This window comes from Sabethes cyaneus, chromosome 3 (assembly GCF_943734655.1).
Source record: "Sabethes cyaneus chromosome 3, idSabCyanKW18_F2, whole genome shotgun sequence".
In the NCBI taxonomy this organism is placed as follows: domain Eukaryota; kingdom Metazoa; phylum Arthropoda; class Insecta; order Diptera; family Culicidae; genus Sabethes; species Sabethes cyaneus.
The window spans coordinates 149,652,959-149,671,481 of NC_071355.1; the positions used below are offsets into that span (position 1 = coordinate 149,652,959).

At 41.5% G+C, this 18,523-nt stretch overlaps 1 protein-coding gene across 1 annotated transcript in view; it reads left to right on the forward strand.

Moving 5' to 3' along the window:
* The first annotated feature begins 5,508 nt into the window (after nt 1-5,508).
* Nucleotides 5,509-18,523, forward strand: part of LOC128744487 (protein yellow) — a 61,089-nt gene continuing 48,074 nt past the window's right edge. The window contains exon 1 of the mRNA XM_053841532.1: nt 5,509-6,167. The gene's annotated coding sequence lies outside the window, so the exon portion shown is untranslated. The remainder of the gene's footprint in view (nt 6,168-18,523) is intronic.

Here is an 18,523-nt window from a genome sequence, read left to right on the forward strand (position 1 = left end):
CTTCTTCGTACAGCAGAGGCAACAATGGCCTGGAGCTGATTAAGTTAAGACATCGAGGATGGAGTTCCTCATTGGATATCCAGTTATCAAGTCACCAGGCACAAATAATATACTGACATCTGAAACCCGGAAGAGTTGTTCAAAATGTTCAGTCCATCGCTTAAGCTGTTCTGTACGGTCAGTCAGTAGCTGACTAGCTCTGTCCTTTAGCGGCATCTTTGTATTAATCCTAGCACCACTAAGGTGGCGAGAAATGTCGTACAACAAACGGATATCACCATTGGCGGCCGCGGTTTCTCTTTGTTCGGCTAGAGAGTTAGTCCAGGCTCTCTTGATTTAACAGCCCTCTCCAGTTCGGCGTATCGTTGCCGGGCAGCTGTATTAGCCGATCTGGTTCGCGCTCGCTCAATGTGGCTATGTGGCTTTCGCCTTTCTCCGCTCGTCGATCTTCCGGCGTTCTTGATACCGGTCCATTGCTTTTCGACGGTTCCGCCAGGTAGCAACTCCGAGGCTCGGGATTCAAGTTGTTCGACAAAGGCCCTTTTCACCTCAGGATTCTCCAATCGGCGGATGTCGTAGCGGTACCAAACTTTCTCCTCCCGTCGTTGGACACGTGCGACGCGCAAACGTACTTCAGCGATCACAAGATGATGATCGGATGCGATATCAGCACTGCGTTTGTTGCATACATCAAGAAGACTGCTTCGGCTGAAGCAGATGTGGTCGTTTTGGTTTTCTGTTCGGCCGTCGCGGGAAACCCACGTGACTTTATGTACTGGTCTATGGGGGAAGAGCGATCCACCAATGACCATGTTGTAATTACCACAGAATTCTGTAAACAGCTCCCCGTTTTCGTTCATCTCTCCTAGGCAATGGCGTCCCATGACGCGTTCAAGGTCCGCGTTGTTTGAGCCAATCTTCGCGTTAAAGTCGCCCAAGTGGATTTGGATGTCCCCCTTCGGGATTTTCTCAATCACGCTGTTCAGCTGGCTGTAGAAACGCTCTTTCTCCTGCAGGTCGGCAGCATGTGTAGGCGCAAAGCACTGGATTGTTGTAACGTTCCTAACCCTTGTCCTGAATTTGGTAATGATTATTCGCTCTTTAATTCCACTTCATCAGGGCCGCATGTGCCCCTGGGCTGGGCTTAGTAGGAATCCAACTCCTCTCTCTCTCTCTCTCTCTCTCTCTCTCTCTCTCTCTCGAGTAGCATTCTCACCTCGTATGCCAGAGTAGAGCAAGACTTGCCTGGATGATGTCTTATGTTCGCCAGTATCCGGCCAGCGGACCTCGCTCAACCCCAGGATTTCAAGCTCCTGGCGACCAGCTTCCCTTGCAAGTTGAGCCTGCTTGCCCTGTTGGACAAGGGTCAGTATATTACATGTTCCGATTCGTGTCCGTGTTTTCATGCTAAAGGTCGTTGCCAATTATCCAGAGAAATTTCTTTCATTTTCATTAACTTTTTGTGTTCCGGAACAGTAGGCTGTTAACCTAAGCTCCTTATTCCGCCGGCACCAGCTTGTAAAAAATGTCCCGCATAAACCAACCCAAACAAGAAATCGCATCAACTTGCTATTTTGAAGGTATATAAACTAATCATTCACAATGTATTGAAAGGTTTTTATGCGTTGGATAAGTTTTGATTACGAAAATAATATTTTTCGAAACTTTGTACTTTTCGAGCTTCACGGGGGTGAAATTGTGCCAAGCCAGAATGATTGATCCAATTTGTGGATTTCACATACACAACAAAAATACGTCAGTATACACCAGTACACTTACATTCTATGTGCTCAATACAATATTTTGACAGATTAGATTGCATCATCCATTTTGGAGCAAACAGCATCATAGGTCTGCTAAATAATTTAGACTTATTTTTACTTTTTCTCTGGAAATTTCAGATGCTTTGAATAAACACTCTAATATAAAACGAATATATTATACCGTGTATAAACAGGCAATTTTAACGAGGGGGTGGGGTGGAACACATGTTCTGACATGACCTCCTCGGGTTATTTTCGTTCACACTTTTTGTGTGATGCGTTGTTTTTGGCCGATCCCCTGCCGCTAATAGTCCACTTAGTTCATGGACGGCCCCATATGAACTACTTTATACTGACAGTTATGTGTATTGTTTATAAACATGGTAATGTTCACTGTTTAGGTATTCACTGTTTTTAGGTGAGAGTCGCAAATTGTCACCTCACCTGAAAAATTTAGGTGAGGTAACCATGAGAATAGGGCCCATTAGCTCAGTGTTTTGCAAAGGGCCTTATTCTGCGAGGCAAGTGAAGTGGTATAACAAATTTAGTTTGCACTCACTTTGCGCGTTTCGTTTGGCGTTACTCAAGTCGAATCGAATGACATTGAAGTTTTAGGACGGACATTCGCAGAACATCGAAGTAAATGCCAGTGGCACCGCAGTGAAATTCGGTTTTCGAGAAAAATGTTGGAGAAATTCCACTGACTCACGGCAGTCATAAACTTGCCATACTGTTGTAACAAGTTGTAACCGAAATGCGGGTGTAGCGACCCTACTTTATACGTTACGAATTTTTGGCTTTATCTTGGACCCGGAAGAGTAAATCCCGATCATTCCATGCAAAGTGAAATAAGCCGCGTTGGTCAGAAAGTAGAACAGCCAGCAGTGGTAAAGCGAAATTAAAAATTAGCTCAATTAAACTGCTTTTTTGCATGGCTTATGGCTCGAAGAACGCAAATTAAACATACGAGCATTTCCGCGTGGCTGGCAGGAAAAGCACCACGGCGGGTTCGAGAGCTAGCCGCAATGGGCACTAAAACTCCGCTTGCGCCTGAGTTTGCGAATAAACTTGCGCGGGAAAATGAACAGATGAGGAACTCACGGGAGGAGTGTAATTTGCTGGTCGGCAGAATAAGAGAAAATGATTGAAGAATTCGCCTAGGGAAATAGAGTAGGTGGGGAAATTTTTCTCAATACCTTGTAGATTGATAAACAATTCAAATATCAACGATCGAAACACATTTTCAGCTAAAATTATATCGCAATATGAAACCTAGAACTTTATTAAACACCGAGAAAAACCTGGAAAAATCAGGGAATTTGGTTTTTCGTATCCAGTTGCCACCCTGAGTTAGGTTTCATTGTAACTAAACCATCTCTACGGTAGTTAATTGAACATTTTAGTATATATTGATAGGTTTGAAATCAACTTAGTTTCTAAATTGTGTGTATACTGAGCTAAAGAACAAAAACATATGCTTTTTTGGCACAATCTCGCCCCGGATGACGGTATATTTAATCATAATTTTTGTAAGTACTACTCAGTTTTGAAACAAAACTGAGTCAAATTTTTTAAGCGCGCAGGTGACACGGTAGTCACCTAGGTGACTGCACTCAATTCGACTCGCCGTGGCGAGTGACAATTGTCGTATTGAGTCACGTGACTCGCAGAATAAGGGTAATTAATTTATGGTTCGAAAACAGGCACTGAGGAATCCTGCAAGTCGTAGGCGAAATACGTATTTGTCAAGAATAAATATACATAGTAGAATTAAATTGGATAAGTTTTCTTTTTATTTAAATTTCAGGTTTCGTATTCTACTAAGACACTCCAAAAAGTTCAGTCAATAAATATATTGTCACACAGATTGATAACACCAGAATAATACCGCAAATTACTCCCAGATCGAGTAACTTGCGATCACTAATGATCTCGCGCAGATGAATCATGGTATGGTTGTTAATCGAATCAAAATAAACCAACCGCGTGCTTTCCCAATCGCTTCTACAAGTGACTAATCACTAGCCATCGGTGGTTTAACAAGACTTTACTGTTTTAATGAGTATAAAAATATAGTAAAATATAGTAACTTTTATGTTTGTATGATTTTATTTTGCATAATTAGAACGATTCAATTCAATTCAAACATGTACCGTCTACATGTCGAGTCTATTGGCAAAAAATCGGCGGAATTTTACAGGTTATATTTTTCTCGAGAAAAATAATTTACCATGAACAAGACTTCACTAAGGTGGATACTCCAGAATCTTGGTTGGATGGCACACTTCCTAGGTTGGAGCAGTTTTTCTACAGGGGAGCAGCTAATAATATATTCTTTGTCAATTCCATCAAGCGCCCATAACAAAACAAACTAGAGCAGCTTTTCCCAAATGGGGGTTCGCGGGGTTCTCCAAAAATTTAGTTCGCTGCAGAATAGTATAGGGAATGCCGCCACGGAGTTCGCGAACCAAAAAAAGGTTGAGAACCGCTGCACTAATGGCTGATTTAGTTTTAGCAGGGATTAAGTAAAAATTTCATGCTATTTTCTATTGCATATTTATGAGCCAAACAGATGCGCTTAAGGTTGAACGTAGGGGAGTGTCGTCGTGGTTGGGCCACGTTTTGGAATTCGTCCATAACTTTCATTTCGAAAAGAATTGTGGAAATCTAAATACATCGTTGCAAAGGTCAGAAAATAAGGTCTATTTCCGGAAAGTTTTGAACTGATTGCTCGAAAAATAAAAAAGTTATAGGCATTTACATGAAGGCAAAAAATGTTATCATAGTCGGGCTATGTTGTACAGGTTGGGCCACCGCAGAAAATCTAAGACATACGTATTGAAATTCTGTAAAGAGACATGAAAAGAATGAATTCCAGGAACAACGGCTCATATAGGTACAAATACCCAATTTTTATTTGCATTTTTGCGAAATTTTGGCGATCTTATAAAATCAATATTGCTACAATCACCTTTTCCGAAGTGTACAACTACAATGAAAAAAAAACAACAAAAATCTAAGTTTTTAACGTATTAATTTTGCTTTTTTTTAATCACATTTTACGTGACTGACATTCTCTAGGGATTATTGCGCTTCTGCGCTTAAAATTATGGTGGCCCAACCATGACTACTCAAGTGGCCCGACCTTTACAAATAGCGCTTTTTTAGTATTTCACCTTAGCCTTCTCAAACACCTTACTGGAGGGGATTTTTCTATAGTCTTCGTGTGCAGCACAACACACTTCATACATTTTCAAAATTTATCTCGATAATTGCATTTCATGAATCATTTCTTGAAGAAAAGTTCATTGCGCCTGGAAAACTTTTTTTGTAAGATTTAGTCACTGAATTCAGTACGGGTGTTTTGAATACACAATTGAAACTCACAATATTGTGAAAAGTTAGTTATCGCAGTAAGAAGTTTTACAATGGTTGTATCATAGATATCATGAGTTACTAAAACTATAAAATCGTGATGGCCCGACCATAATAGTGGCCCGACGATAACGACAATACCCTACGCGTCGATAATTATCCCTGATAGATTATTGCTAAACTAAAGGGATACATTTTATCGTCAGGCTTAGGCGGTTTAGGTCAACAGACAGAGTCAGTGTCGCTTTATGATATTGTATACGTAAACGTTTAATTGAATTTCTGGTTTACAACTTTGACAAACCGCTATTTTCAACTCTTAGCAAATTAATTCTGAACCCATTGACCATTTCTCCGGTCATAAATGTCACTGTCACAAACGTACTTAGCACTACATTCCATTTTATTACGTATCCAGCAGACAGCAACAGCGTTGGCGTGTCCATGATGGCATGGCAGCAAGCCACGGCATGTTGATAAGGAACGATGCGATGTGTGATGATGAAGGAAAAGGCAAATCGGAAAACAAAATACTTTCCATTCCACTGATTTCATTCATCGTCTTGCTCTCTTCGCGAACAGATCATTCATTTAGCTCTGGCTGAAGCTTTAATGTGATGGATCTTCACAACAATAAAAGTACCCACTAAAACATGCATTTTAAATGGATAGTTCGAAAGCCCACGGGATCTATGGGTGCCCATTTGTGAACAAAGTTTCATTTTGTTGTGCCTCAAACTCAAACTATGTGAAATAGTTTCCCTTCACGGGTTAACAGTGAGTGGCGTAAAGTGCAGGTGGCGCATTATAACGGTGCAAAGCGACATAAAGTACAACACACCAATTAACATAAAGAGTGATTGTTTGAGCAGATGTAAACATATTGCGGCTCGGGCCGGAGTGCATAATCCGTCAGTGTTAGTGTGTGCATTCGGGTTTGTTTTGATATTCAGCATCGTACTCTGGGACGGACGGACTAAAGCAGTAGCCGTACAGTCGACGGCTCCTAAACCATACAGACTGTAACAGGTAGGTGATAAGTGGAAAAACTCATGAATTCAAAACAGAATAACGACAATGCATGGGAGGAGAAATTTTCGCTGCTCGTCACTTCGATTTGTTCGTCACTTCGATCAAAGTTCGATTTCAGTAGGTCTGTTCGAAGTTATCAACAATATTTGTTGAAATGACACTCCGCTTAGTTGGTTTCGAGGTACAACAAGCCAGTCGTCGTATGTTCGAATCTCGACTACCCGGTGTTGCTGAATAGAGTCAGTAGGGTTGTTGCACTAGCCCCGTAATTGTCCTGTACTCTAATAGCCGGCTGTGAAGTCTGTCGATAATGAAGGGTCAAGTCTTAACGGGTGGCAACTAAAATTTTGGAATTTTTTCGCGGCCCTTATGCTCAACAACAAAGGAGATCAGAGAGAAATGAGAGTATGTATGTGTTAGCTCTCTATCTTCTCTTTTTGTTAATATTTTTTGTTTTGTTTATGCTTGCCCAGTTTTGCTAAAAATGGCGTCGAAACAAGAAGCATTTCGGGAGCGCGTTGTACACTTCTACGAACTGCAACAGAAATCTCGGCAAAAAGTATACAATACAACATTCAAAAAGCAACTATGTTGCGGCTTCGACCATTTACTATTATCCTAAGATTGCCAACAACTATTCGCAAGCAAGGTAGTAGAAGACCAACCAAAATTATGGACGCAGAAGGACATCGTTCTCTTTCTAGTTTCTTCAACAACAAGCCCTCTGGTTTGGCTATCAATTAGGATGCACTAGACGAATGTTTGAAGAAAATTTCGATACCGTTTCTACAGAAACATCATGTAGGATTGTGCAAAATTTCCGAAAGTATCGATAATTGAATATCAATATCAAATCCGTCGCTTTATCGATACCGTCGATATATCGCTCGTGAAGCATCGATATTAGATCTATCGATACTATTTAAGGCGGCATTCTGGGATTAGGAAATGCTACGTAAAAAAGGGATTCATAAAAATTAATCAATAAAAAACATGTCGAGCAAAGAGAGTGCCCCCAAAACACATTTCGGACACGTCGCTTTGTACGAAAAACCGCACCACAGCTGTTCACGCCCGACTGAATCGTATGCTGCCTCGGAATCCACAAAAATATGATGGGTTGTACTCCCGATACATCTAGATGACATGCCGAAGAGTAAAAATTTGATCCGTAGTAGCACGGGCCTTCATAAGCCCACCTGGAACTACCCTACGAACTCTCCAGCCACCGGTGATAGACGACGTAACAAAATCTGTTGGTGGCTTTGACCAGCGTTATGCTGCGATAATTACAGCAATCTATCCGATCGCCCTTTCTGTAGATGGGACAAACTACACCCTCAATCCACTCATCCGGCAGCTCTCTCCCAAACCCCTGAAACCATCCAGTGATGTGTCGTTGCTGGCGGTTCTTGGCCATTCCTGCAGAGTTCCGCCGGGAGTTGCTCCCTTCCGGTTCTAGCTCTGCTCGATCTCTTTCCCACCTCTGCCACTTTCACAGCTATTATGGCGCGTAAAAAGTTGGAAAGTCTTTGTTAATGCCTTCAACGCCCAATACTACTCTATGTGCGCTCTGGTCAATTTTGAATTGCTGAAAATCACATATCGTACGCACTTACTGTTCAATAAGCGTTAAACATGTAAGTGACATTGTTCAAGGTTTTGCATAAGAGTCAATTCCAAGGGGTCGGACACTCAGCACATTGTGCCGTGGCACTTCAAAGATAGCAAGCGGCACACCTCCGGTTCAATTATACATATGAAATGGAAACACTGCCAGGTGTCAAAATCATCTCGCACGGTTGCCAGATCGATAAGATTATAACGAATTTAACAAATCTTGCAGTTCGGCACTTGTACCGAAATCGGCACAGTTCGGCTCGTTTCAAGTCGTCTAACATAATAACGGCTGTGCCGAGGTCATTTCCAATAAAGTGAATTTGAGAATTAAGCTCAGTAGCATATTCCTTTCAGCTGCATATCCCGCTTTATCAAAACAGTATCGGGATGAAATTATCGATTTAGCATAATATCGACGTCGTAAGTATCGATGAAATATATCGAAATATCGGCCTTCGAGTATCGATATCGCGGGTATCGATACGGTATCGCCCAATCCTAAATGCAAATGGTGTTTTAGCTGGATATAGCTTCATCGCATTACGCCAAAAAACACAATCGTTCCTGAATACCCATTCGGTCCCATTTTTACCCAAAAACCACGACCCGAAAAAATCTGTCTGAATGCGGTCAATCGAAGCTTTCTTCGGGATTTTGAGTTCCTTGGTGTACAAAAATAACTGGAGAGCAACGAATTGCAAACAGTTGATTGGTAGAATCAAGAGATGCATTCGCAAAGTTGACATGACAGCCTTACAACGCTCCTGTTTCGACATCAAACGAAAGCTTCGTCGAACAGCCGATTACGGACCGTTTTCAAATGTACACTACTTTTTTTTCAACAATGGATAATGTATCTTCTTCATGTCTTCATGTTCTTTGTCTTTTTTTGGCAGCTTGAGAAAAAAATTCCAAAATATTAGTTGCCACCCGTTAGAAAGACGTTTAAGCCCAATGCATTGCTTTGGTTGTTGAAATGACTATTTACTTTTTATTGGCAGCATGAACCGAAAAGTTGCTGTGTCGCGAGCTAATAACTAGCATAGTTACTTCTAAAAAAATATATTACATACAGTAATTATGCATTTAAATAATCTTGATAACATTCTAACAACGATCAGAGAAATACCAAAGCGTAGCGGCTATAATCCAGTTAAAAAGTTAGCGAAAATGTCAGAACCATCTTCTAGAGGTTTAATATTGAATCCGGGTGTGTGCGAATTGTGATGTTATCCAATTAGTAGTTAAAGACAGTAGAATCAATATATATAGAATGCCAGTGTCGCTGTTTTTCTACAGGATTCATTGTGGTAAACATGATGCTAACAATCTGTATCAAGTCTGTGCATCGGGAACTTCATTGTCAAAGTTGCTCATTGTTATTTAGCTGTTCTTTATCTGTGCGCTGGTTGGTGCTGTCATCAGTGCGCTCTCCGCTGTGTTTTTATGCCAGTGAAATGTTTTGAAACGTTCTTTTTCTTTTCGTCCGGATGAATAGAATCCCAAAACTGCGCCCTTTTGCACCGATTTTTTCAGAAATTTGAAGCAAGCGAAGTTTCCAATCACATTACTTGGCAGCCATAGTTGAAATTTTAAACTGGTTGTCAAAGTTTGACAATGAGATTCCCCTTTTGATGAATCTCAGACACACACATATTTGCATATATAATGTAAATACATTATCTGAACATGTGTGATGTTTACCACGCGCACTGCAGCGACACTGGCATTCTATATATATTGATTATACTTTAAAGACCCTAGATTTTTGCTTTGTTCTTAAACCAACATTATAGCAACAATGTAACATCGATTTTTGACAATCGCTGGACCGTTTCAATGATTCCCAGCTTCATCTGGAAGGTTGCGCTATGATCGATTTAAATTGAATCTTCCTTTAATTGGATTGTTGTTTACTTAATTAAGTGTTTGAAAAGTACTATGTTGTAATTATTGTTTATGCTTATGTTTCTCATTCGAATTTCTCAGCAATTGATTGAATGACGTGAGTGGTGTTATTTGCAGCTTATAGATCAGACTATTGAAAAGGTTTTTATTAAATAAAAGTCCGGTTCCAATCCAATTAAATATCAAAACTAAATGAGAATTTCTTAAATTATTCATTGGAGCGAACTAAACGAAAATGAACATTACATCGTGAGTGTCCGTTTAGTTTATAAAGTCAATAAATAAACTAGCCGATTTAGTTAGTTGTACATGATGTTTTTATTTTATTCCACCGGGAAGTATGATATCTTTTTTCTTTTTTATTTATTAAATTAGACGTGTCAATAATAAACAAGAAAAGCGGTTAAATCAACCGCTAGATGAATTACGGTTGCTTTCTTTTGCAATTAGTGAAGCAAATTTAAATGAAAGGGAAAGCCAATAGTCATTAAAGCCAGATATTTTACGTTAATTATTGAAATGTACATTACTTTTAGTAGGTAGTTTAAGACTGTTTCGTGCTTTTCCTATTTAATTAGATTCAGAAAAATAATATCTACGTTACGTTACTCTACTATTTATCGAAATAACAAGGCAAAGAATCAAACAAGAAATTGACGGGTTTAGTATATTTGCAAAAGATTGGAATTAGGTAAATGTTTTCCATGCGGTTGAATGGGATTCTAACAAAAAAAGCATTGCCTTTTGCGCGCTTAGACATAAACAGAGGGCGGGCCAACCGAGCATTCAGAAAAACGTTTTGGCCTGCAAAATCGAGTAAGCGTTGGATGGCGAATCTATTATTACTTATCACAAAAATACCGGCCGATCAGATTGAAAACCTCAAAATATCCGGTTTAATTAGATTTAAAATCAAAGTTGAAATTGTACTAGAAATTAGAATTGGAACAGGACTAGAAATCAGATTTGAAATAGGACTTAAAATCGAATTCGACATAGGGCATTAATTAGACTTGAAAGTGGGCTTAAAATCGAACATGCGTTTGGACATCAAATTTAACTTGACATTGAACGTTAAATTAGATTTGAACTTCGACATAAACCCCACCTTCGACGAAGCCGGCTTGATAAGTTCCCACAAATCTGTTCGCAGTTGCTGATAGTCGGCGGAAAATGATTTGGGACAGCACTCTATAGGCGGCATTGATTACGGTGATCGCTCGATAGTCCAACTTGTCGCCCCTTTTTATAGATCGGGCAGATAACCCCATCTTTCCACTCCTCCGGTAACTGTTCCGTATCCCAAATTCTAACAATTAGCTGGTGCATACAAACGGCCAGCTTTTCTGGTCCCATTTTAAAAAACTACGTTCCGATGCCATCTTTCCCAGCTGACTTGTTGTTCTTTAGCTGCATGATGGCCTCCTTAACTTCGCCTATCGTTGGGGCTGGCACCCCTTTCCCGTTTGTTGTACCCTCGAAATCGCTTTCCCCGCCGCCATGGTTCGCCAAAACACTGCTTCCATCTATCGGTCACCTCACGATCGTCCGTCAGAATACTGCCAGTCTTATCCCGACACATTTCGGCTCGCGGCACAAAGCCTTTGCGGGATCCGTTCAGTTTCTGGTAGAACTTTTGCGTTTCCTGAGAACGATGCAGCCGCTCCAATTCTGCATATTCCTGCTCTTCCAGGTAGCGCTTTTTCTCCCGAAAGATTTGGTTTCGCTGCATCTTCTTTTGTTTGTGTCTTTTCACGCTCTGACATGTGGCGCTGCGCATCTTGGCCGCCCGCGCAGCGTTCTCCTCATCCATCACCCTCCTACATTTATCGTCAAACCAATCGTTGCGCTGATTCCGGGACACATACCCGATGGAACTCTCCGCTACACTGCTGATGGCTGTTTCGAAAGTGTTCCAACAGTCCTCGAGCGAGGCTTCGTCCAGCTCGTCCTCTTCTGGCTGCGCAGCTTCGAGTGAATGCGCTTAATTTGCGGCGACGTCTGGCTGCTTCAGCCGCCAGATCTAACCGAGGCTGGCGTCGGTACCGAATGTTGTTCACAACGGAGAGTCTTGGGCGCATATTAACCATCACTAGGTAGTGGTCCAAGTCAACGTTAGCGCTTCGATAGGATCTGACGTCGATAATATCTGAGAAGTGCCGACTGTCGATCAAAACGTGATCGATCTGTGATTCTGTCTCATTTGGTGACCTCTAGGTGTACTTGTGATGGATTTTGTGCTGGAAAAAAGTACTACGTACGGCCATGTGATTGGAGGCGGCAAAGTCGATAAGTCTTAGGCCCATTTCATTGGTCCGTTGGTGTGCGCTGAACCTTCCAATCACCGGTTTGTATTCTTCCTCCTGGCCGACCTGAGCGGTGAAATCCCCGATGATAATATTGATATCATGTTTTGGGCAGCGGTCGTTATCACTCTCCAACTGCGCGTAGAAATCATCCTTGTCATCATCGGTACTTCTGAGGTGAGGGCTGTGCACGTTGTTGATGCTTATATTGATGAATCGGCCCTGGATTCTCAGAGTTTATTACGACGTCCATCCACAGTAGCAAGCTGATTCGGAGGACAGTATCATGCGGGCTTTATGGGGGCTCGTGCTATTACGGATCGAATATTCACTCTCCAACAAGTCCTCCAGAAATGTCAGATGTACAACGTGCCCACGCATTATATTTTCGTAGATTTAAAGGGATATAGTTGAGCGCGAAAAACGCTACGCGGTTGTTCAAAGCAACCGTGGAGCAAGTGATATGTTACGTGTGTATGTCGGGGGTAATCTTGAGTAATTTCGAAAGTTAAGGATGTACAAAACGCTAATCTACTAATCTATGGACTACCGCGTCTAGTCCTCTACGGACTTGAGATAGTAACTTAGCTTATGAAAGGCCAGAAGTAGGCACCGTTAATCAACTACCCGCTAACTTTTTAGAAAGCGAGTAGTGCGTTGGCTATACAATAGATCAAAGTAATGGACGCAGTGGTAAGAGTACGCAACAGAAGAGGAGAACATTCGCTAGGTTTTAAATGTGTTAGCGCTGTCATTAGCTTCCGATAAGTTATAGTGTCACTAAATATAAACTACCTGTCGCTAATTTTTGAAAATAATGACCAAAAAAGCGTGCGATTTCTTGCAAATTGATAAAATTGGTCATTGTTGGTCGCGACGCGAGTAAATATAGTTCATACATGGCTCGTTGAACTATTTCCAAAAATTAGTGGCTAATAGTTTAGTTAGTGATACTAATATTTATCGGAAGCTAATAATAGCGCTAGCACATTTAAAACTTAGCGAACGCGCTACTCGCTAGCTAGAATGTTAGCGGTTAGCTGATTAGCGGTGCCCACCACTGTGAAAGCCATATGTGCACTTGCCGTATTTGAACAAAAGGTGTTGCCGACAAGCGGATAGTGCAGAGTGGCGTAAGGGTATGAAGCACGAGTTGCCGGCACTACTTAGAGAGATTGCCATCGTAAACATGGCGAAAGTTGAGAGGCTATGGTGGGGCGGTACTTGCAAGTTGCAAGTAGACGAGGACTTGCAAGTACAGCTATTTATGAATGTTGTGTGTTTAGCACCAGCTCTAGCGGGATATTTGAGAAGAATGATAAACCACGAGCTGGCATAATTCTACAGTAAACCTAATATTCTGAAAGTCGATGGAAACTGAAAAGATATAATGGGCGGAACATTTTTTTTTTTTTTTTTTTTTGTATGGGCTTATCACTTTGACCACAACATTATTGATCTATTGTAATGTTGCCCGGGTGTATGCTGTATTCTGCACTGCATTTCTGTGCTTTATCGTTATTGAGTAAACGAAAAGCTTATATATTTTTTTTTATGCGTGCTTATATGTTGAGGGTTTTACCCATGCTTCGATGCATGTCCTACTATACCAAACCTGTTTCGCCTCGTTATAGTTAGCACTGGTCAGTCCTCCTGAGGTTCAAAACCATTTCCTCATTAGGTGCTCATACCAGTATACTAACCATAAGAAGCGTCTTCGGGATAATGTAGAACTCAGCATGAAGGAAGGGTGATGAGGGGCCAGAGAATAAACCCATGCTAAAGTCACTTTGACATCGAATGGCCTGATTCTACTAAGATTCGAACCCATGACCATTCGCTTGTCAAAGCAGACTCGGTAACCTTGCGGCTACAGAGCCCCCCTATGGGCGGAACATATTCAAGAATGCCGGATAGCAATCCTGCAAAAAGGTGTTCGTCTCTATTTCAACTAGCATCAAATGCAAATGCGGGCCAGGTGGGTACAACAAGTGGAGCAAGGCCCATGAAGTGTGGGACACTCCAAAAAGTTGAGCCATACAACCATGGATCCAATATGTTGGCGTAGTCATTGTGACGCAGGTGAAATGATAACAATGATTTGTTATTAAATTTCTGCTCGTCACAAAGGATTCTACTGACTTATTAGAATCGAATCCTTTGTGATGAGCAGAAACTTAATAATAAATGTAAAAGAAGTACTGATACTCAGCAGGACGGAACAAACCGACGGAAACAATCCGAATGCTTCCAATAACCACAGACAAACAGACGAGACACTCGCGTTAATTCCATCGTCTATTCAAAAATTACTCATTTTCCAAAAAATTATGTTTCGCAACATGGCCACACCGTGGCGCTCGAGTGTTGTCTGGAGTTTTCAGTATAAAACCATACAAATGTAAAAACCGTACAGTATAAAACCCTGCAAATGTAAGCTACTCCGCGACATGCATAACAGAGGGTGCTAGTGTGAAAGCAAAATGTGTAGGACGATGGTTTTTAAAGGATATTTTTTTCTATGTGTCATGTCAATTCATCAGTGCAACAACTTTTCCGTCTTGCGGAAGAGACATTAACTTAAAGAATCCAAATGTAATAAAATTGTGCAACAAATTGATACATTTTTAACTATATTAATCTCCAATGTTACATCATCTGAAAAAGATAATCCTAATTAAATGCGCAAATATTTTTGCCACAATAACTGTCATACAGCTTGCATTTCCTACAGAAATATACTCATTTAAAAAGACTCCCCCTGCGAAGCTTGCTACCGAAGGTGAAGAACCCATCTGTCGTTTGCGTAAAAAAAAGGAACGGACAAATCCGACGTTACTGCGTTATGGCGCCCTCCATTTGGCGTGGTCTGTGGTTTGTGTGGTTCATGGTTGGTGAATGCATCGGTTTGCAATTAACGATCGAAATTCCGTCCGATCACTTTTGCCGCGGAACAGCCTAGCTCTAGTAGCCTCGGATGCAATCATAATTTCACGGGCTCTCGACAACTCGAGCCGCTAACTATTTTCAATGACTGCGGCCGGGCCCGAGCGAGCGAGCTAGCGAGCCGCCGGGCGAGAAAACCTGTTTCTCCCGCTGGCGAAACCCGTCCGATCGGACTGAATTTGAGATTTAAATTAAAGACGGCCGTTGTGTGATGGTTGTGTGTCTGCGTCAGGCTTTCCTGGTGCTTATCCGTGAGCCGATGATGATAATACAGCTTGTCCGAAAATGAAACAGACGGAATCCGCACGTTTAAGTGTCGCTTTTTAATGAACAAATTCTGACTTCATTCTCCATTGACAGATTACGTTTTGGCAGTGAAAGTACTTTTTTCATTATTTCGATAATTAAACATGTGAAAAAAAATCTCTCACTTTCCCGTGAATAAAAATAAATAAGCTGATTTTTAGTAAGTTTTATACAACAAATAAGCAAAAGTAATATACCTACTGACTTTTGCTTTTCGAAGTACAATGTCGTTTATCATGTTTGATTATCTTGCTATTGATTGTAAACGACACTGAAATAGGCCATGGATAAATTAGGCTTGGATAATGTATGCAAGTCGTAAATTCCAACTAGAACGCGTAGCCGAAATGGTTACGCTCGTACTCTAATGCTAATCTGAATATTTAATAAGCACAGCCTAACGTGAACTTGAATGGGGTTTCTATTGTAGCTGCTCAATTTGAGAATGCCGAAAGAATTGTAATTTTTGGACACATTAACTTCGTTCAACATGTGTCATATAGGCTATTGTGTATGATGTAGGTAAAATTAATTTCTCAGAATGTGATTGAAAAAAAAAATTAGACCAACTGTCTGATGGAATCACAGTAGATGACGTCTTCGGTATGGGTATCAATTGTTGACTATTTTTATCAATATACTTTTAAGCTATAATATATTTGGCTAAGCATCGACGAGCGCAGAATGAGTTGATCACGATCCTAAGAAGGAAAAAGCGCCAGAAGGAGGACAGGGATCGTCAAAAGCTAGAACAACTATTCCGGGCTAGTATTACGTGCAAGATTTACGAGCAGGTAAACCAAACTCGTAAGGGTTATACACCGAAACCTGATATGTGTAGGGACGAGGGAGGGAATCTAATCACAAACTAGCGCAAGGTGGTCGATAGATGGAAGCAATTTTTTGATAAGCATTTCAATGGCTATATAACAGAAGGAGACACAACGGAAGTTAACATAGAAGCTCCTACAAACGATAACAGCGTGCCGGCTCCTGATGTCGAAGAAATCCGGCGAGAAATCGGTCAGCTGAAGAATAAAATAGATTCTCCAGAAAGCATCGACTTCCGGCAGAACTCTACAAAAATGGCCAAGAACCGCTAGAAATGGCACTAGGAGAAACTACCGGAGGATTGGCTAGAAGGTACGGTTTATCCCATCTACAAAAAGGGCGCTCGGCTCAATTGCTATAATCACCGTGGTATTACGCTGGTCAACACCGCACTACAAGGTGCTCTCCCAGTGTGTTTCGGAGGCACTCTCGAGTCCATTCCAATCGCGCAGAGGTTTGCGGATAGGGGATGGATTGTCCTGTATGTTATTCAATGTTATGTTATGTATGTTATTCAATGTATGTTATCGCTATTGAAGGTGTGATCCGTCAAAACGAGAGGAACGATATTCAGCAAGAGTAGCCAACCTCTAGGCTTCGCAAACGACCTCGACATCATTAGTAGAAAGCTTGGTACGGTGAAGGCAATCTACGCCAGAATAAAAATTGAGTCTAGGAGAATTGGGTTACAAATCAATGCGCCGAAAACCAAATATATGGTAAGAAGAAGCTCCAAAGTACAACGGTTACCTCTCATGAACAGTGACTATTGACGACGATGAACTAAAAGTGGTTGATGAGTTGATATATGTGGGATCTCTAGTTACCGTCGTCAATAATACGAGTAAGGAGACTCAACGGCGCATTTAAGCTGGAATTCGGGTCTACTTTTCCCTCCAAGACGCTGTGATCAAGAAGCCTACGCCACCGCACAAATCTGACGATGTACAAAACGCTAGTCAAACCGGTAGTCCTTTACGGACTTGAGATCGTAACTTTGCTTACGTAAAGTGCAATTGCCGTATTTCAACGAACGGTGCTGCGGACTATTTTGGAGAGAGTACAAATACAAAGCGAAGAGTAGCGTAAGCATATGGACCACGAGTTACAGCCACTAGTTGGCAGGGCCGGCGCTAGCTAATTTGCCGCTTCATGCAAATTCTCAAAATGGCATCCCCAGAACAAACGAAAATAGCCGGCGTTGCTGTGTGCAGACATTTTGCTACCTACACACTCGCAAACGCACAGTCTCGTAGCGTCTTTCTGCATAACCACTCACGAGGCAAACAACTTGTGAGCAGCCAGCCATGCTTGGCATACACTTTTCGCTTTGGTTTTGCTCTTTTGATTATTGCTCCTCAGCAAAGCAGAATTTGAAAAAGTGGTGGATGAGGCATTTGTAGAGTTAGTGATTATCTATAATATTGCTGAAGAAAGTGAAGTTTTATCTTTAGTAAATACTAAAGATACGCGCTGTAGGGCAGCAATGCCGTTGGTAGCAAAAAGAGCGCTCTTTTTGCTACCAAGAGGGTAGCAGCCTTATAGCGCCATAAATACAAAATGCACAGTAATGCTTACTTCAGCAATATTGTAGATAAAAACAAATTCTACAAACGCCCCATACATCACTTTTTCAAATTTTGCTTGGCTGAGACGCAGTAATCAAAAGAGCAAAATCGAAGCGAAAAGTGTATGCCAAGCATGCAGCCAGCTGCCCACCAGGTTGAAGCCTGGTTCGACCAGGTTGAAGCCGATTTGATTGTGTCGAGATGCTCAACGAATTAACGGCAAATAGTCCAGGACCCAATACAGCGGAGAGTAACTCTAGATACACCACATGCCATCCCGGCTTTATGCTGTTAAAAGAGAAGGAAGAAAGTTTTATATTAACCACTTATTTATTCACCGCTACAGTTTTTTTTAATGTAGGCGAAAAGGCACCCCCTCGAGGTAGTGCTCCAATCAGCTGCTTGTTTTGCTTAAGGGAAGCGCCGGCCCTGCTTATTGGAAAGATTCCCATTGTGCACCTGGCGAATGTAGAGTGGCTACGGCGGGCCGGCCAAGTCGCAAGGATGCCGGACAATTGTGCTGTGAAATCCGTCTTCATTAAGAATCCCACAAGACTCGAGCAGGTTGTAAACGACTTGCGTGGGTCGAGGCACTCAACGAATTGGCAATGAGTAGGCCAGGACCGAGCATAGTGGCTGAAACTTTTAGATATAGCATGAGCAACACCCGGTCTAAACCACTAGAAGTAAACAGAGTATTTTCGAAATTCTACCTGCTAAGACGCTCAAAAATAACCTCTGGTTATTCGCTGATTTAAAGTTAATGACATGTCACAGAAGCGGAGACAGCAAACCCGACTCTTCAAGGAGAAGAAGCGCCACCAAGAGCAAAAGGAATGCGAAGAACTCCAGCAGCTGTTCCGCTTTT